Source organism: Budorcas taxicolor, chromosome X, assembly GCF_023091745.1.
Source record: "Budorcas taxicolor isolate Tak-1 chromosome X, Takin1.1, whole genome shotgun sequence".
NCBI classification, from domain to species: Eukaryota; Metazoa; Chordata; class Mammalia; order Artiodactyla; family Bovidae; genus Budorcas; species Budorcas taxicolor.
The window spans coordinates 83,396,729-83,417,950 of NC_068935.1; positions in this window are offsets into that span (position 1 = coordinate 83,396,729).

Sequence of the window (21,222 nt, forward strand, 5' to 3'; positions counted from 1 at the left end):
GTAAAATAAGGAAGAGGATTACAAGATTAACAAGGGCCCTTAAAGTTCTAAAGATTTAATTTTGTAAGAATAAATTGTCCTGATTTGCCAAACTCTTGGGATGACTCTCTAAGTTCAATTTGTATAAATACAATCAGATAAGACACTGTTCAGCATTTTATCAATAGCTTAATTTGGCTTTGCTTTTATGCTCCTTCATCCCCTAAAGTCCCATGAAATGGAAGAAGGTTGTGGGAGGATTGACTTTTCAATTCAGCCTCAGTCTATGTTCAGGCTTTATATGGCTAGGCCATGATTTGATTTTTTATCCTGTACTGACCGGTCAAGACACTTTTGGTGAGGCATAGATAGATCGTGAATCTCTAGTCAGTTTACTATTCCTTTTCAGGAAAGGTTTTCAGGTCTTTTAAGTTTTCAGAGATAAGTGAGAACTTAAAGCCTTTATTAGTACATATTTGGGTGAAGACAATTATTTGAAAAAAGCTTATTTTCTAAGATTGATCCAGTTTAAAGGGTAGCAGAGAAAATGGAAATAATTTCATTTTCAAGTTTCTTCTTATTGTCCAAGATTGTGGCAAAAGAAGGGTGTGACAACAACAAATAATAGTCTTTGGTGTGCTCACCCTATGACTTGCTTGCTACCTTTGGGGACAAAAGAAAAGCTAAGGTCTTTTGTAGTTAATGTCATGTCCTACAATTTTCCTCACTATTTCTCCAAATAGCCTCCTTTTTACCACCACAGCTGGGGGTTCCCAGGTGGTGCTAATGGTAAAGAATCCTCCTGCCAATGTAGGAGACACAAGAGATGCAGGTTCTATCCCTGGATCAAGATCCCTTGGAGTAGGAAATGGCAACTTCCTCTAGTATTCTTGCCTGAGAAACCCCATGGACAGAGAGGCCTGGTGGACTACAGTCCATGGGGTCACAAAGAGACAGAAAAAATTGAGCACATAACACACACATACCAGCCACTAGATGTCCTCTGATTGGAGATTCTAGATTGAACGGAAGTAGATGAAGGTTGCCCTTCTATCACTGAGTCCAAGTTCACTCTGCTCACCACATGACAGGCCAATGAATCCCAGAGATGAGGTGTTGAGGCAAGAAAGATTACTTTATTCAGAAAGCCAGATGACTGAGAAGATGGCAGCCTAGTACCTCAAAATTACTGTCTTGCTGGGTTCTGGATGCCAGGTTCTTTTGTAGAGTCAGAGAGAAAGAAGCAATGAGGAACTAAAGTCAAAAGGTAAAATAAAGAGTGAGGCAATGGGGAAGTAAAATGAAAGGGTCTTCAGTCTTGCAAAACATCTCCAAAGGAATGGGCAGTATTTGGAAGTGGTGTGTTAATCTCTCTATTCACAGATGGATATAGGGACAGATTATCTCTCTATTAGCTGAACAAAGGCTCTTTAGTTTACAATCAGGCAGAGGGGCAGGTTCCTCTGAGGCAAGCTATGATCCTAATAACAAAAGCAAGGAAAAACAAGTCAAAGAAACAGTTTTGCATGGAGTTAGAATTGGCTCCTTCTCTGCAACAATTTCCCACTGTCAAAGTCCATTCCACAATTTTGTGGAAAAAAAGAGTGTAAGGGGTGGCGGCCAAGAGGAGCCACCCCGCATCCGAGGCCAGGGCAGTGACCAGGAGGGGCAACCGCACGCCCAAGGCTGGGGCAGCAGCCGGGAGGAGCAACCCCACATCCAAGGAGTGGTGGCTGTGCGGGGGCTGGAGGGCCTAGAGGAGCCATCCCACATTGAAGGTCAGGAAGGGTGGTGGGAGGAGATATCCTTCATTCAAGGTAAGGAGCAGCAGCTGTGCTTTGTTGGGGCAGCCATGAAGAGATGCCTCACGCAGAAGGTAAGAGAAACCCAAGTAAGATGGTAGGTTTTGCAAGAGGGCATCAGAGGGCAGACACACTGAAACCATACTCACAGAAAACTAGTCAATCTAATCACACTAGGACCACAGCCTTGTCTAACACAATGAAACTAAGACATGCCCGCAGGGCAACCCAAGACGGGCGGGTCATGGTGGAGAGGTCTGACAGAATGTGGTCCACTGGAGAAGGGAATGGCAAACCACTTCACTATTGTTGCCTTGAGAACCCCATGAACAGCATGAAAAGGCAAAATGATAGGATACTGAAAGAGGTACTCCCCAGGTCATTAAGTGCCCAATATGCTACTGGAGATCAGTGGAGAAATAACTCCAGAAATAATGAAGGAATGGAGCCAAAGCAAAAACAATACCCAGCTGTGGATGTGACTGGTGATAGAAGCAAGGTCCAATGCTGTAAAGAGCAATATTGCATAGGAACCTGGAATATCAGGTCCATGAATCAAGGCAAATTGGGAGTGGTCAAACAGGAGATGGCAAGAGTGAACGTTGACATTCTAGCAATCAGCGAACTAAAATGGACTGGAATGGTGAATTTAACTCAGATGACCATTATATCTACTACTGCAGGCAGGAATCCCTCAGAAGAAATGGAGTAGCCATCATGGTCAACAAAAGAGTCCGAAATGCAGTACTTGGCTGCAATCTCAAAAACGACAGAATGATCTCTCTTCATCTCCAAGGCAAACCATTCAATATCACAGTTATCCAAGACTATGCCCCAACCAGTAACACTGAAGAAGCTGAACGGTTTTATGAAGACCTACAAGACCTTTTAGAACTAACACCCCCAAAACATGTCCTTTTCATTCTAGGGGACTGGAATGCAAAAGTAGGAAGTCAAGAAACACCTGGAGTAACAGGCAAATTTGGCCTTGGAATGTGGAATGAAGCAGGGCAAAGACTAATAGAGTTTTGCCAAGAAAATGCACTGGTCATAGCAAACACCCTCTTCCAACAACACAAGAGAAGACTCTACACATGGACATCACCAGATGGTCAACACCAAAATCAGATTGATTATATTCTCTGAAGCCAAAGATGGAGAAGCTCTATACAGTCAACAAAAACAAGACCAGGAGCTGACTGTGGCTCAGATCATGAACACCTTATTGCCAAATTCAGACTTAAATTGAAGAAAGTAGGGAAAACCGCTAGACCATTCAGGTATGACCTAAATCAAGTCCCTTATGATTATACAGTGGAAGTGAGAAATAGATTTAAGTGCTGGGAGCCAGCGTGAGGAATTCCACCCGTGACAAGGTCATGCGGCAGAGCTCTGATGGCAAGGCTAATCAGACCTCAGGTTTTCCCCCTGGAATTTTCTGAGCATCCAGCCCCCCAAAATAAGAATCTGCCTGCTTTTCCACTCTTCTGATATTCTCTGTAAAAAGTCAATTCAGGGCTTTAGTCTTCTGCATTTGAAAGAGTGTTTCAATCCAAAAACCTCTCTGATGGCTTTCTAGGCTGCCTGCAGGACTCATACAGCTGCGCGTGTGATTGTTTGAGGCCTCCTGACTGCAGGAGGCACAGGAAGCTTAAAACATTCTAGGAATGTAGGGGCTTCCGAGGAGTCAAAATCATTAGAATAGGACTGATTAAAGGTTTCATTTGTTGAGCCAATACTTGCTGCCAAATTTTCATATCCTTTATTTTTAGATATAGTTGGTATATAGAAAAACAAGTAGTAGACCTGGTATTAGCAACATTAGATCTTTGAGTTAAGTACCTTCTTTGTTATAACCCACTGCACCTTTGTTCTGTAGAGATGTAACTTTAGTGCTTTAAGGAGATGCAGATTAAAGAAAAACACTTAGGGGAAACAAAATTAACATTCATTAAGGAAGAGAGCCAAAAAGTGTTAACAAGCCTCTTGGCCAGAAGATAATGTAAATCACCTGAGACCTTTTGTATACAAAAAGATATACAGAAAGAGTCTGGGCTGCTAACGCTACATAATTTTGTATTACCTATTGATCTCTATGTATAATCAAGAGTATAAAAGGCCTTGAAGGACAATAGAAGGGAAGCCAGTCCCTGGACTGGTTTCCCCCGTGTCTGCTCTTTACTCTAATTTCAGGCTGAATTCCCATCTGGGGCGTGGAAGCTCACTATGTCTACTTACTTGTCCTGGCTTCTAAGAGCCCTAAGAGAGAGAGTCCAAGGTGGGGCACTCTCCAATATTCAAACGGGCGCCAGTGGCCTAAAGTAGATGATGCAAGCTCCTTGTCTGGAACTTTATTGGTTTTCCACGTAACACAAGTTAATCAGCCTCCTCTCCACTTAATTTTCCTACTACACTATTTCTTCCTAATCTAATCTTATATTAATAAATAAATAAGTTTTTCCTTGCCGATTCCGTCCACCCTTTGAATTCCCTGGATCCACCAGGGCTGGACCCGGCATTTAAGGGCCTAGATCTGATAGATAGGGTGCCTGATGAACTATGGAATGAGGTTCATGATATTGTACAGGAGACAGGGATCAAGACAATCCCTATGGAAAAGAAATGCAAAAAAGCAAAATGGCTGTCTGAGGAGGCCTTACAAATAGCTGTGAAAAGAAGAGAAGCAAAAAGCAAAGGAGGAAAGGAAAGATATAAGCATCTGAATGCAGAGTTCCAAAGAATAGCAAGAAGAGATAAGAAAGCCTTCTTCAGCTATCAATGCAAAGAAATAGAGGAAAACAACAGAATAGGAAAGACCAGAGATCTCTTCAAGAAAATTAGAGATACCAAGGGAATATTTCATGCAAAGATGGGCTCGATAAAGGACAGAAATGGTATGGACCCAAGAGAAGCAGAAGATATTAAGAAGAGATAGCAAGAATACACAGAAGAACTGTACCAAAAAATCTTCACGACCTGGATAATCACGATGGTGTGATCACTCATCTAGAGCCAGACATCCTGGAATGTGAAGTCAAGTGGGCCTTAGAAAGCATCACTACGAACAAAGCTAGTGGAGGAGATGGAATTCCAGTTGAGCTGTTTCAAATCCTGGAAGATGATGCTGTGAAAGTGCTGCACTCAATATGCCAGCAGATTTGGAAAACCCAGCAGTGTCCACAGGATTGAAAAAGGTCAGTCTTCATTTCAATCCCAAAGAAAGGCAATGCCAAGGAAATGCTCAAACTATAGCACAATTGCACTCATCTCACACGCTAATAAAGTAATGCTCAAAATGCTCCAAGCCAGGCTTCAGCAGTACGTGAACCGTGAACTTCCTGATGTTCAAGCTGGTTTTAGAAAACGCAGAGGAAACAGAGATCAAATTGCCAACATCCGCTAGATCGTGGAAAAAGCAAGAGAGTTCCAGAAAAACATCTATTTCTGCTTTATTGACTATGCCAAAGCCTTTGACTGTGTGGATCACAATCAACTGTGGAAAATTCTGAAAGAGATGGGAATACCAGACCACTTACCTGCATACCATCTTGAGAAATCTGTATGCATGTCAGGAAGCAACAGTTAGAACTGGACATGGAACAACAGACTGGTTCCAAATAGGAATAAGAGTATGTCAAGGCTGTATATTGTCACCCTGCTTATTTAACTCCTATGCAGAGTACATCATGAGAAACGCTGGACTGGAAGAAACACAAGCTGGAATCAAGATTGCTGGGAGAAATATCAATAACCTCAGATATGCAGATGACACCACCCTTATGGCAGAAAGTGAAGAGGAGCTAAAAAGCCTCTTGATGAAAGTGAAAGAGGAGAGTGGAAAAGTTGGCTTAAAGCTCAACATTCAGAAAACGAAGATCATGGCATGTGGTCCCATCACTTCATGGGAAATAGATGGAGAAACAGTGGAAACAGTGTCAGACTTTATTTTGGGGGGCTCCAAAATCACTGCAGATGGTGATTGCAGCCATGAAATTTAAAGACGCTTACTCCTTGGAAGAAAAGTTATGACCAACCTAGATAGCATATTCAGAAGCAGAGACATTGCTTTGCTGACTAAGGTCCGTCTAGTCAAGACTATGGTTTTTCCTGTGGTCATGTATGGATGTGAGAGTTGGACTGTGAAGAAGGCTGAGCGCCAAAGAATTGATGGTTTTGAACTGTGGTGTTGGAGAAGACTCTTGAGAGTCCCTTGGACTGCAAGGAGATTCAACCAGTCCATTCTGAAGGAGATCAACCCTGGGATTTCTTTGGAAGGAATGATGCTAAAGCTGAAACTCCAGTACTTTGGCCACCTCAAGCGAAGAGTTGACTCATTGGAAAAGACTCTGATGCTGGGAGGGATTGGGGGCAGGAGGAGAAGGGGACGACCGAGGATGAGGTGGCTGGATGGCATCACTGACTCGATGGACGCGAGTCTGAGTGAACTCTGGGAGTTGGTGATGGACAGGGATGCCTGGTGTGCTGCGATTCATGGGGTCGCAAAGAGTCGGACACGACTGAGCGGCTGAACTGAAATCATCCGATCATTCTGGCTTAGTCAGATGGATCTTTCTGGGAGTGTACACCTCTTTGCCAGTGTTACAAACGTTGAGACTTGTCTTCCTTTTGTTCCTCTTTTGAAAAATGCATGTTTTATACCTGACATTCTCCAGGGGATCTTCCTGTCCCAGGGATCAAATTCAGGTCTTCTGCATTGTAGACAGATTCTTTACATTCTGAGACATGAGGGAAGCCCAAACTGAGAATATTAAACTTCAATTCCACAGTTTCAAGTAAGAAATTCAGTGATTTTCTATGAATGGGAAGATGCAAGAGTCATAGCTCATCAGAATTATTTCCTTGGTATGTACCTCAGCCTTTTAGAGCCTGTAACTCTGCATTCTCAGATTTTCCTCAGGTTTCACCACGGGATTGGATGCAGTCTGATGACTGTCAGGTGGCAGGCATTCCTTTCCTCAGGTTTCACTGACTTCATGTTGAAGGGCTGCAACTGCTGATTCCATGCCTCAGGTATTCCCCTCTTGGCCATGTATTTGACCAATATTTGAGAGATATTTCATGATCAACTGTTGTCCAATGGAGCTGGGAGGCTCGTACTAATTCAGGCAAACTTGATATCCCACTCCAGGTGATAAGTTTTGGATCAGACCCCATCAATAATTAAAAATTCTCTGGATTATAGCAATAATCCAGGAGACATTTTCCCTTTTTGCTTCTTCACATACCTAGAATTACACTATTGCAATTATTTTATGTTACAAATGTTATTTCTCCAAAATATTTAGCCATAGATGTTTTGTTGGAGGCCTAATTACACATTGGTTACTGCAAGAGACAACAACCTTATGAACAGGATATAAGTAATGTAGACAATGATATACTGCAGCAGGGAGACACAAAGCACAATTTGAAAACAAAGAACAAATTCAAATAATGATTATTATGACTAGTTATAATCCAGATGCAATAATCAAGTGACTAATGAAGCCATAACTGATTTAATGAGCTATCTGTAGTTTCATTATACTGGCCATGCACACTTATGCATGGCTTAATCTTTGAGACAAGCATATGTTACTTGGAAGGATCAATCAGGTATAGAGAAAAAGATAAATGTTCCAAAAGGCATAATGGAGCAAACTATTGCAAGTCATACTTAATTGAAGGAGTTTTTACACCCAGAAAACTCAGATTTAAACCAATAATCCTTTTATATAGAAACCATATAAATTATAGCCATATTTACCAGTTTACTCAGTTCTATGTAAATAGACCTTCTTTGTTAACAGCTTTATGAAGTCATCATATTTCTCAATAGAATTCTTCAATGTTTTACCCAGTTCCGTATAATGTTCTGGAAGTTCTTTTTCATAAGTCTTCGTGAAGAGGAAGCACTTTTACAAAGGTACCAGAGTGAAATCATAACAGTCTATATTAACAAAAGACTTAAAGATGGCAAGTTTAAATCTGATTACAATGCAATTCACCTTTAAAGCAACCTAATTACTACTGTAACATACAACACCTTCAAACAACAAAAATTATGACTGATTATATTCCATTAGGACATATCAGATTCTAGGAACACCATATAATCTCTAAAATATCTGTACCATTTGCCAAATAATGTAACTTAAAATTTATTACTCATTTCACAACACCTCCCTGATAGCTTAACATATCAAAGGAACCTGATTAGTTTAATATCTCCCTTTGGGGTATCTTGGGACCCCTTTGAAGCACCCCAAAGCTATCTGGAGGTCAAATTAACTTTATTTTAATTTGATTTGGGAAGTCCTGTCAAGGGAACACCATGAAAAACATTTTAAAATACAACAGGTCCATAGATAACTGTTAAACTTAGCCAATGTGGCAATAAAAGATTTCAAAGGCAAATATAGATTATTTTAAGAAGTATATAAGCTTGAGATCTGTTATCAAAATCAGTTTAGCATCTTCAGAAATCTTGTTTGTTTTAACGGAGAGAAAAACCAAATTTACATTTGGTACCAGGTTACTTTAAAATTTCATTTACTCAATTAAACTTATTTTAGGCTTAGTCAATCCTGACTGATGATGTACAAAACCCTTTTGGGGGTCTGTTTTCTACAAAACTTTCATCACTAAACATTTCAGCACAATTTAAACTTTCAATTTGTAAAATATCTGGAGAAATCCTAAAACATATATTTCTAAAAGTTTACTCAAAACTCTTCTTATTTGTAATTTGTATTTTATTTCCTTAAATATTCTTTATCTTTAAAAAAAAACAATGTTCTATTTCATTTATATTCCTTTAAAAGATTCTTTACATTGAATTGGGCCACCACTTACTTGTAGGTATGTCACTTAGCTTGCTGTTGTGTTACAAAGAGCTCATACTGAGGCTCAAGGTCTAGTGGAAGCCGAATAGTCCACCATCTTGGCTCACATAGCCATCATTTTGATGTGGAACTTTTGTAACTGTTTCCATAGCCTTCCTGTGAATGTCCTTGATATTAAAGCCTTTATTGTAATAGCATAACAGTACAAATCTATTTATAAATGACAATGTTGCAGGAAGCGGGATCCCTTCCAGGGCCTGAAACTGGGCTCTTGTCTAACACTCACAAATGAATTGTCCAAGGAGACACATGTGCTGACAAAGCAAGAGATTTTATTGGGAAAGGGCACCTGGGTGGAGAGCAGTAGGGTAAAGGATCCCAGGAGAACAGCTCTGCCATGTGTCCAGTTTTATGGTGATGGGATTAGTTTTATGGTGCCGGGTTGCCTTTACCCAATCATTCTTATTCAGAGTCTTTCCTGGTGTCAGCCTTGTTCAGCCAAGATGGATGCCAGCAAGAAGGATTCTGGGAGGTGGTCAGACACATGGTGTCTCCCTTTGACTTTTCCCAAAGTCTTCTGGTTAGTGATGGCTTATCAGTTCCATGTTTCTTACCAGGGCCTCCTGTCATAAAACAATTCATGCAAATGGTTACTATGAACAACTCTTGCAAATGCCTGGTCAAGGTGGGCGGTTTCAGTCAGTGTGTTTTCCCTAAAAACAAGACTTAAAAGTTGGTTAAACATCTGACTGACTGATAAAGACACTTGGACAATGTGTGCTTAGTTTCTCAGTCATGTCTGATTCTTTGCAACCCCATGGACTGTAGCTTGCCAGGCTCCTCTGTTCATAAAGATTCTCTAGGCAAAAATACTGAGGTGGGTTGCCATGCCTTCCTCCAGAGGATCTTCCCAACCCAGGGATCGAACCCAAGTCTCCTGCACTGTAGGTAGATTCTTTACAGTCTAAGCCACCAGGGAAGCCCAAGAATATTGGAGTGAGTAGCCTATCCCTTCTTACACAATACTTATTCCTTAAGTAATCAGAGATGTGAAAAGCAAATATAAATCACTTAAAGGCAAAGGAACATATAATCTATTATCAAAAATCCATTCCAAGAAAACATTTCTCTGAACAGAAAGAAATGCCAAATCCAACTCTTAGGTTACTCCCAACAAGATTCATTCACCCAACAAAATTCAATCCAGTCTTAGGAAATCCTGATCATGCATTACTCTTTTTAGTTCTTTTTTTTTTTTTTTCTCCTTCCCACCTTCTTCTACTGAAACATGTCATAGTTTCCCTATTTTCCACAATGAGGTACATTTCTTGCTGACAAATTTGTAACCGATGTAATACCTTATTCATGTTAAACCTAGGCACAGTGAAAGTAGTATACTTAATATTATATTTAATATGCTGTGACTCAGGGTATATCTATATATTGTAATTAGACAATAAATTTAAACATTAATTCTAGATACTAATTTCATATTAAATACTTCCCAGTTGATGTGAACCTGAAAGTCATTTAACTTAATTTCTCTTGTATTTAGAATAGCTTTTCTTTTTCTTTTGGTTTATAAGTGCTTATTATTGTTATTTAAGCCAATTAAATAGAGCGCTTTATAACCATCAACCATGGCAATGCTATCCTCCCCAGAATATAACTATAAACACACAAACAATGAGGCCTCAGTTCTTACTTCAAGATTTAATGTCTGAATCAGGTACAGCAATGTGAAACCCATCAGTTTACCAAAAAGATTGGATTAAAATTGGGGTTCTCACAGATGAAACAAGTCAGACTCACTTGGCTAGATGGCTAAATATTAATATTCGCAGGAAAAGCAATTTCCAATTACCTGGCAAAAACTAACTTCTAAATTACTTTATCCTCTCTAAAATTTGCATTTCAAAAAGACAGCAGAGATAAGATTACCAGACAAGAGAGGATATTTGCATCTCAAAGATACAGGCAAGTTCTTTCACAAAGTTCTTTCTAAGATGACTTTGTTTCCCCTTTGTTTAATATTTACAAGCTTCAGAAAATGAACAGGGAAAATTTGGGGAGTGATGAAAGGATTTTTGGAACCAACCTTCTGGTTCTGTGAAGACTACATTTATAAACCAAGGACAGTTTGTTTGTCCCTCCTTTCCCACAGGAATTGGGTGGTCTCTCTAACAAGGACTGACACATCTATCCACCCACATTGGAAAGCTTCACCCCTTCCTCTACCCTAAAGAAGGCCTCTCAAGATCAGAGGCAACACCCATGCTCCCGCAAATCTATCTGGACCAGGGAGGAAAGAGGCAAAGGCAACAGGAAAGATAAGAAAGACATACTGAGGAGCCCGCCCTATAATTTCAAATAAGGAAGACAGACTGAGGAGTCTGCCCTATAATTTCAACAGCCTAGTCCTCAGCTTAAGGGAAGAGGGCCCTTAAGTAAAGGAAGGCCCTCACCCATTTGGGTGGCAACTACTGTGGCACAGTGAGCTCTGTGCCTTTGGAACATATCAGAGAGTAACCCTCTGAGTAAGCCACAGAGTAAGCCAGAGTTCCCCAATTGTTCCCACAGACACTCAGTTGTTTGCAGAGGGTTCAAGGAGAAAGAAATGAGAAAACTGTAGAGAAAACCTTAGAGGAAACAGCTAGTTCCAGATGTCTGAGCATTACCAAAGTAACCAAAACAAACCAAAGCCTAACCAGTCGGAAAGTCACATTAACATGACTTCCCATTCTCACTAGACCAGTGATCTTTCTCCAAAGTGTCTTATAAACGGGGTTTCCCTTTGTTAAGTAGTTAGAATAGGAAACAGGAGTCCAGAATGGCGGTGGCTAAAAGACAAGAAAGGGAAAAGCACAGGAAAATAGAACAAAGAAAGGTCTGAGGACCGGAGTGAGGACCTCAGGTAGAACTGTCATGCGAGTGTATGTTCCTCGGTTCTTTGTCTCATCACAACAAAGATTTGGAGCGACAGACATTAAAGCCCTTGGCGCGTCACAGCTCTTGGGTCTTGGACAAACTGTGTTATAGCTCTTAGGCAAATCAGTGTTACAGCTCTATTTTATTTAGAAGATAGCAGGATAATCCATCCTCTAAGTGTGAGGGCATGCCAACCCAAAGACTTGAAGAGAAAAGAGTGGAGGAGCATGTGGGGGAGGGAGAGAGAGAGAAAGAGCGCACGCACGTGACAGAGAGAGAGAGAGAGAAAGCGCTTTGGCTCCTCCTTTTATATGTTTTTTTTTTTCCTCCACCTGAGCCTGTCCTATGCAAATTGGGCTTATCCAGGAGTGCTGTTTGTTCTACCTGAAGTCTTCACTCTGGTCCTTGGACCTTCTTTTGACCTTCCTTGTTTTTTAGCCACCATCATTTTGGACTCCTTTTCCCTATTCTACCTACCTAACATTTCCCCCTCAAGAGATGGGAGGCCCAATTCTTTGAGAATAGGGGCGTCAAGGTCTTTCTGGCTACTTCCTGCTGAACTGGGGCAGCGATGGGTATTGGGCCTCCCCCTCTTGCTAGTCTCAAGCCTCAGAATCCTTACAGTGGTGTCCATCTAAGGGTGTGTGATATTTTTCGTGGTCAGCTGTAATTTTATATCTTTGTTGAACTCTCACTGCATGTTGTAGCTAGTTGACCTGGGCAGAGACAAAACTGATTAGACAATTGACAGTACATCGAATAATCATAAGCATCATCAATATAGCATAACAAGGACTAGTAGGGGCATTCAGTTCAGTTCAATTCAGTTGCTCAGTCGTAGGAGCATTAGTCATTTTTAAATTCACATCGCCAGGATGACTCAAGTCCCTCCTTGTTCAGTGATCAGAAGATCTATCTCCTGTCTATTTTGGAGTACAATCTCTGTCAAGCTGTGTTGGTTATTTAGAGCTATCCTGAGAAATCTTATCCCCAGAAACTAGATTTTGGGGGTGTTCATTAGAATGTCACTCATTGGTAGTCCTGAATAGGTATCTGAGGTCTCCCAGGGGCTCACAGGTGTATTGAGTGTCCTCTTCTGTTTTCTTCCATGGCTTGACTTGTGAGTAGTGAATCCAGGTGTCATATCCTGGTACCTTAACTGCTGTGGGGGTAGAAAGTATTACAGGGTAGGAGCCCTTCCATGTGGGCTGGAGTTGAGCCTTTGGGGACCCATCTTTCCAGACTTTAATTAGGACTTGAGTCCCTGGAGCATATAGTGGTGACTCCTTAGAATCTTTTGAGTCCTGGTTCATACCCCACAAGAGTATATCCTGTTGGAATTGTCCAATGGCCATGGTATAAGACTGGCGGGTCTGAACCTCTGGATCTAGGAAGAGGTCATTGACATAAACAAAAGGTCTCCCATATTGCATCTCATAAGGACTAAGACCAAGCTGTTCCTTAGGGGCAATGCGGGTGCAGAGGAGAGCTATTGGTAAAGCCTCCTTCCATCCCAGGGAGGTCTCCTGTGTTATCTTTTTTATCACTGATTTTAATAATTGATTGGCTCTTTCTACTTTTCCTGGAAGATTGAGGCCTCCAGGCACAATGGAGATAATAAGTAATGCCCAATGCTTTTGAGACCCCTTGGGTGACCTTGGAAGTAAATGATGTCCCATTGTCACTTTGTAATGACCTGGGCAGACAAAATCTTGGAATGATTTCATGGAGCAGTTTTTTTATAACCTCCTCAGCCTTCTCAGTCTGGGTAGGAAAGCCTTCAATCCATCCTGTGAATGTATCTATCATGACTAATAGGTATTTATATCCTTGAGAAACTGGCATCTGGGTTAAGTCCATCTGCCAGTCCTCTCCTGGGTAGGCCCCATGTCGTTGGATGGGCTGGGCCAGCTGGGGTCTTTGAGCTCCTTGGGGGTTGTTTAATTGGCAAGTGGGACAAGAGGAGACCACCTGTCTTATAGTTGTTTGGAAGCCTGTTCCTCTGAAGGAGCTTTCTAGTAATCTTTGGAGGGCCTTTTCTCCTAAATGAGTAGTGGCATATAAGGAGTTAACCAACTTCCATTGGAGGTTCCCAGGCAGAAAAAGGAGTCCCTCCTTTTGGAACCACCCCATATGATCTTCTTGAAAGCCCTTTCTCTTAGCTTTAAGAGTCCCACCTTCAGTATATGAAGGAGTTTCTGTCAAATTAGTCTGTGGAACTAAGATGGCAATCCCTATTAGGCCATAGTTCTGTAATGCTGCTCTCTTAGCTGCCTGATCAGCTGCTTGGTTCCCTTGTGCCACTTCTGTGCTCCCTTTTTGGTGTCCTTTACAGTGGGAGACTGAAACCTCAGTGGGCAGATGGACTGCCTCCAGAAGTCGAAGAATCTGAGCACTATATTTGATTGGGGATCTTCGGGTGGTCAAGTGGCCCCTTTCTATCCAAATAGCCACATATGCATGTAGCACCAGAAAGGCATACTTGGAATCAGTGTAAATGGCTATTCTTTTTCCTTTTCCCAGCTCTAAAGCTCAAGTCAGGGCTATGAGCTCAGCTAATTGGGCTGAAGTACCTGGTGGCAGAGGCTTAGCCTCTATGGTCTCAAAATTGGAGACTACTGCATACCCGGCTCTTCTTTTTCCATCCAAGACAAAGCTGCTTCCATCAGTGTACCAGATTTCCTCAGGATTGGTCAGAGGATCTTCTGTCAATCCCTCTCGGGGTTTTGTCCAGTGATCCAAGGTTTCTAGACAAGATTGAAAGGGGAGAGAGCCCTCGGGGGTAAGCAGGAGGGTGGCTGGGTTAAGAACCTCACAAGGGGATATAGTGAGGCCTGGATTTTCCATCAGCATTACTTGATATCTGAGGAGTCTTTGATCAGACATCCATAAATGGCCTCTCCATTTAGGGGTTGTTTTACTTGGTGGCTGGTAAAAATAGTTAGTTTGCCCCCAAAGGAGAATTTTAAAGCATCTTCTATCATGATTGCAATAGCTGCAAGATTTCGAAGGCAGGGGGGCCAACCTCGGGTACTTGGATCGAGCCTCTTGGATAAGTAAGCTATAGGCTGGGGCTCAGATCCCAACCTTTGAGTTAACACTCCCAAAGCTATTCCCTTTCATGGACATAAAGTTGGAATGCTTTTTCTGGGTCTGGCAACCTCAAGGCAGGTGCCTGAGTTAAGGCCTGTTTTATTGTAGCCTCCACCTTCTTTTGAGGAGTTCCCCACATCAGTGGGATTGAATCATCTCGTCCCTTTAAACTTTCATATAAGGGCTGGGCAATTAGACCATAGTTGGGTATCCAGATTCTACAATATCCAGTTAGTCCCAGGAAAGCTTGCAATTGTTTTCAAGTCGTGGGAGAGGGCAACTGGACGATTCCTTGTACCTGATCAGAGGACGGCCTCCTGGACCCATGTGCAATCTGAACTACCAGGTAAGTGACCTTTGTCTCGACCATCTGTGCCTTAGCATGGGAGACTTTATATCCCTTTTCTGCCAAGAAGTTTAGAACCTGAATTGCATGTTGTTGGGCACTTTTCTCATCTGGAGAACAGATTAGTAGGTCATCTATGTATTGTAATATTTTCCCATTAGGTCCCAGGTCCAGATCTAGGAGATCCCGGCTAAGGGCTTGTCTAAACAGGTGGGGGCTACCTCTGAACCCCTGAGGTAATACTGTTCAAGTCATCTGTTGGTATTTTTCTCCTGGGGCCTCCCACTCAAAAGCAAAAAGGTATTGGGATTCTTTAGCCAGTGGTATGCAAAAAAATCCATCTTTGAGATCCAAGACTGTAAACCACTTGGCACTGGGTGGGATTTCTCCCAAGATTACATAGGGATTGGATACTGTGGGATGGAGGGGGACTACAGCTTCATTTATGATCTGGAGATCTTGAACCATTTGCCAGGTTCTATCTTTTTTTCTTTACTGAGAGGGTTGGGGTGTTACATGGCGAACTTGTAGGGACCAATAGCCCACAAGCAAGGAATATATTTATTAAAACCTGTGACCTATTTCTGCTTTATTGACTATGCCAAAGCCTTTGACTGTGTGGATCACAATCAACTGTGGAAAATTCTGAAAGAGATGGGAATACCAGACCACCTAACCTGCCCCTTGAGATATCTGTATGCAGGTCAGGAAGCAACAGGTAGAACTGGACATGGAACAACAGACTGGTTCCAAGTAGGAAAAGGAGTACATCAAGGCTGTATATTGTCACCCTGCTTATTTAACTTATATGCAGAGTACCTCGTGAGAAATGCTGGGTTGGAAGAAACACAAGCTGGAATCAAGATTGCTGGGAGAAATACCAATAACCTCAGATATGCAGATGACACCACCCTTATGGCAGAAAGTGAAGAGGAGCTAAAAAGCCTCTTGATGAAAGTGAAAGAGGAGAGTGGAAAAGTTGGCTTAAAGCTCAACATTCAGAAAACGAAGATCATGGCATGTGGTCCCATCACTTCATGGGAAATAGATGGGGAAACAGTAGAAACAGTGTCAGACTTTATTTTGGGGGGCTCCAAAATCACTGCAGATGGTGACTGCAGCCATGAAATTTAAAGACGCTTACTCCTTGGAAGAAAAGTTATGACCAATCTAGATAGTATATTCAAAAGCAGAGACGTTGCTTTGCCGACTAAGGTCCGTCTAGTCAAGACTATGGTTTTTCCTGTGGTCATGTATGGATGTGAGAGTTGGACTGTGAAGAAGGCTGAGCGCCAAAGAATTGATGCTTTTGAACTGTGGTGTTGGAGAAGACTCTTGAGAGTCCTTTGGACTGCAAGGAGATTCAACCAGTCCATTCTGAAGGAGATCAACCCTGGGATTTCTTTGGAAGGAATGATGCTAAAGCTGAAACTCCAGTACTTTGGCCACCTCATGTGAAGAGTTGACTCATTGGAAAAGACTCTGATGCTGGGAGGGATTGGGGGCAGGAGGAGAAGGGGATGACCGAGGATGAGATGGCTGGATGGCATCACAGACTCGATGGACATGAGTCTGAGTGAACTCCGGGAGTTGGTGATGGACAGGGAGGCCTGGCGTGCTGCGATTCATGGGGTCGCAAAGAGTCGGACACGACTGAACGACTGAACTGAAGTGAACTGTAGTCCCTCCCAAGCCTCTCTTTTGAGAAGGTATTGTTTCAGGTTAGGAAACCGAATGTGATCTCGGAGGACAGTGATGACCAGTTCAGCTTGGTGGGCTCATCCAGGAATCCCCTGGTCCACACCTGGGGGTTAATTTTGGCTTCCCATAGTTTTTGGTCCCTCTCTATTGAAGATGCAATGGGTTCTTCAATAGTAAGCAGGAGCTTTAGAGCTCTAGGGGCTGAACGACTTCTCATCACAAGGATGGTCCCCAGTTTAGTGAGTATATCTCTCCCCAATAAGGGAGTAGGACACTCAGGGACCACCAGAAACTGGTGGGAAAATATTTGTCCATCGCAGCAACAAAGAAGTGCTCGGGTGAATCTTTTAGTAGTTGCTTTTCCTGTAGCACCCAAAATGGTACAGCTTTGGGAAGAGAAGGCTCCAGAGTAGGAGATCAAGACAGAGTAGGTAGGCCCTGTGTCAACCAAGAAATTCTCGGACCTACCTGCCACATCCAGTTGCACCCTTGGCTCCAACCCCGTGATGGTTATCTGTGACAGGCAGGCTGGCTGGAGCAGGCCGCTTCAGTCCTCTTGAACCATGGTGAGGGTAGACTTGGCTCTTGACCTTGAGGCTCTTGGGTCCCCAGGGCAGAGTGCCGCCCAATGTCCCAGTTGATGGCATTTGTGGCAAGCTGTTCTAGGAGACCTGTCACAGTTTGGACACTCTTTGGCCCAATGCCGCGCCTGTCTACAGATCAGGCATTTGTCTCGTGCCTTGTCCTTCAATGACTCAGGGTTTGCCATAGGGCTTCTCTGGAGGGTGGCCAGCATGTGGGCATGCCTTGTCTCTTTCTCTCCTTCTCTTGAGCCTTGGTCTCCTTTTCCTGTTCTCTGTTATAAAAGGTATTGGTGGCTGTCTGGACCATCTCATCTAAAGAAGCAGCAGAGTCCTGCTGTTGTAGCTGTTGTAACTTAATTCTGATATCTGATGCACATTGGGACAGGAATTTGCCCTTTAAAATCACCTGTCCCTCGTAAGAGTCTAAGTCCAGATTGGTAAACTTTTGAAGTGCCTCTTTTAGCCTTTCCAGAAAGGCAATGGGGTTCTCATTGGGCTCCTGAGTTATTGCTGAGACTGGGCACAGTCCCACAAGTAATAGGCTTCCTTTCGTTTCCATGGGTGGGCTTCCTTATGGGGTGAGTCTTTTTGAAGCTTATGCTACCCAGAACTGTTGCAACCTGAGAACCAGGTGTCCCCGGGTCAGGGTGAAGATCCCCAGGCAGGCTGAGGCGTGACGACCTCCTGGGACCCCTGGGACTAGTGGATCCCCGAGCAGGTTGAGGCGTGACAACCTTCTGAGGACCAGATTCCTAGACAGGTCTAGGTGTGATGACCTCCTGGGACCCCTGGACTGGAGTTTGGGCGTCCCCAAGGTCTCCAGCGTGACCAGTGCTGGGTAGAATTAAAGGGTTTGTAACTCATTGCTAGTTTGCCCACCGTGGACGGGAATAGATATGATGTAAGTTCATCCTACCTAGTACTGTTGCAACCTGAGAGCCAGGCGTCCCTGGGTCAGGGTGCAGATCCCCAGGCAGGCTGAGGCATGACAGCCTCCTAGAGATCGAATCCCCGGGCAGGTCGAGGCGTGACGGCCTCCTGAGAATTGGGTCCCTGGGCAGGTCGAGGCATGACGACCTCCTGGGACCCCTGGGACTAGCGGATTCCTGAGCAGGTTGAGGCATGACAACCTTCTGAGGACCAGATCCCTAGGCAGGTCAAGGTGTGATGACCTCCTGGGACCCCTGGGACTAGCAAATCCTTGAGCAGGTTGAGGCGTGACAACCTTTCCAGGACCAGATCCCTAGTCAGGTCAAGGCGTGATGACCTCCTGGGACCCCAGGACTGGAGTTGGGCGTCCCCAAGATCTTCAGTGTGACCAGTACTGGGTAGGATTAGGGGGTTGGATATTATCGAGTATTTCCCTCCCAAGGCCAGCTCTTTTCTGGTTGTCTCTCCAGAAGATTGTAGAGGCAACCTTGTGGGTCTGGATGGGGCCCAGGCAAAGAGCATGAAACAGGAGGGAAGGGGGCAGAGCACAACCTTTGAAAGAATGACATAGCACAAGGGTATAATATAAACCAATTAAAATCAATTGAGTTCAAGATGACAAGTCAAATTCAAATACTTAATCCCCAATCTATAAGCCAACAGACACACCTCAGAGGTGGCAGGACAGCTCCAAGGCATGGTCAAAAGAGGGAGGAGTGGGTGGTTCCCCAATGGTAGGGATGATCCTCCCATTTATTAGCATATGAATTCCACCCCCTCACAAAACCTAGCCAGGCCTAATTCTGTGGCCCCAGCCCTTGCCTTTGGCAATGGTTCACACCCTGAAGAGTGGCTTCTCTCTGGATCCTAACAAATCCACCTCTTATTGCTTTGTCTCTCAATGAATTTTTGCAATGAGACATCAGGGCCTGAGTTTCATTAGTTTTGGCTGAGTTTGAGTCCCGGGAGAGAGCTGAAGGACAGGAGGAAAAAGCAATGGGAAAAACTTGCCAAGGAATCCCCTTCATAGCCCGCCAGAAAATTTGCTAAATATCTGACCAGTGTTCACAGTTTCTTTGGTCTGATACTCGGCACAGAGAAGGGAAAGGACAGAAGAACCCCCACCGGCTTGTGTAACAGCTACTGGGACTCAGCAGATAATGCCTTTGGGACATGCTGAGGAGTAGCCTCTCCAGAGTCCCTCAGTTGTGCCCCCTGCCACCTGCCTGTTTGCAGGAGGTTCGAGGAAACAAGAAACGAGAGATTGTAAAGGAATTAAGATTTCGTTAGGCATGTCCCTCCAGCCATAGCAGTGAGGACCTCTTACCTTAACTGGAGGTCTTCTGGAATCTGAGACTGGGCTGCGTGAGCTTTCTGCTGAGTTTGTTTTTCACTGTCCTGTTTTCCAGCACGATGGGCCTTCCCCTGCACTGGATTTTCTTCGCATTCTGCCTCTACCATGGGAGCTTCGCTGAGTTGGGCTCCTGCTGTGCTTGGCCTCTTCTGTGAGGGGGTTGTTTCAGCCAGGTTAAATCCGAGTCACGGCACCATAGATGTCACACGAGTGTATGTTCCTCGGTTCTTTGTCTCGTCACAACAAAGATTTGGAGTGACGGACATTAAAGCCCTCAGCGCATCACAGCTCTCAGGTCTTGGACAAACTGTGTTATAGCTGTTAGGCAAATCAGTGTTACAGCTCTATTTTATTTAGAAGATAGCAGGAGAACCCATCCTCGAAGCGTGAGGGCATGCCAACCCAAAGACTTGAAGAGAAGAGAGTGGAGGAGCATGTGGGGGAGGGAGAGAGAGAGAAAGAGTGCATGCATGTGGGAGAGAAAGAGAGAGAAAGAGCACAAGCACATGGGAGAGAAAGAGAGAGAGAAAGCACTTTGGCTCCTCCTTTTATATGTTTTTCTTCCTCCACCTGGGCCTGCCGTATGCAAATTGGGCTTAGCCAGGAGTGCTATTTGTTCTATCTGAAGTCTTCACTCTGGTCCTTGGATCTTCCTTTGACCTTCCTTGTTTTTTAGCCACTGTCGTTTTGGACTCCTTTTCCCTATTCTACCTACCTAAGAGAACAAACACTCCTGGCTAGCCCAATTTACATAGCGCTGGCCCAGGGGAGAGGAAAATATATATAAAGAGAGGAGCCAAAGGGCTGGGGGTCTCTCTTTCTCTCCTGCATGCTGGAGTGCTCCCCCACTCTCTTGTCTTTGCATCTTTGGGTCGACACGCCCTCACACCTCGAGGATGGATTTTCCTGCTATTTTATAAATAAAATAGAGCTGTAACACGAAGCTGTAACACTGATCTGTCTAAGAGCTGTAACACAGTCTGTTCCAGACCTGAGAGCTCTAACACTGTCTGTCCAAGAATCGAGAGCTGTGATGTGCAGAGGGCTTTAATGTCCGTCACTCCAAATCTTTGTTGTGATGAGACAGAACCGAGGAACATACACTCACTTGGCACCTTCTCAAGGATGACACCTCTAATTGGAGCCAAAGTTCCCCAGATGGGAGCCAAAGCTTCCCAGGTTGGACAAGTTCAAAAACCTCTGGTGGGACCGTGACATTAAGCTGTTCTGGGAAAAAAGTTTATTTGAACATTTAATTTACAAAGGAGAGTAGTATCTATTAGAGAGGCAATCAACTTGTTCCCCAGTGTCAAAGTTATCTGGGACGATTGTAGGGGAAACTAGAATTGGATGCCTCAAGTCCAAGGGAACCCCTGGGCTTGTTCCTTATTGGAGTGTTCCTCTCCTTTGTAAAGTGTTTCTAACTGCCAGATTATTTGTGAGCCATTCAGAGGCCATTGCTCCTCTAAACATAACATATCTAATAAATACCCCCAAAGAGCTTTCCTTTGCAATAGATGAAATCTTTCCTATTTTTGCAAGCTTTATAACACCAAAACACAAAAGATGCAGACAAATTTCAACAAAAATGCACAGATTTCAAGATTAATGCATATAGACAAACCCATTCCCAAATCATGTAAACAAATTTACCCTACAA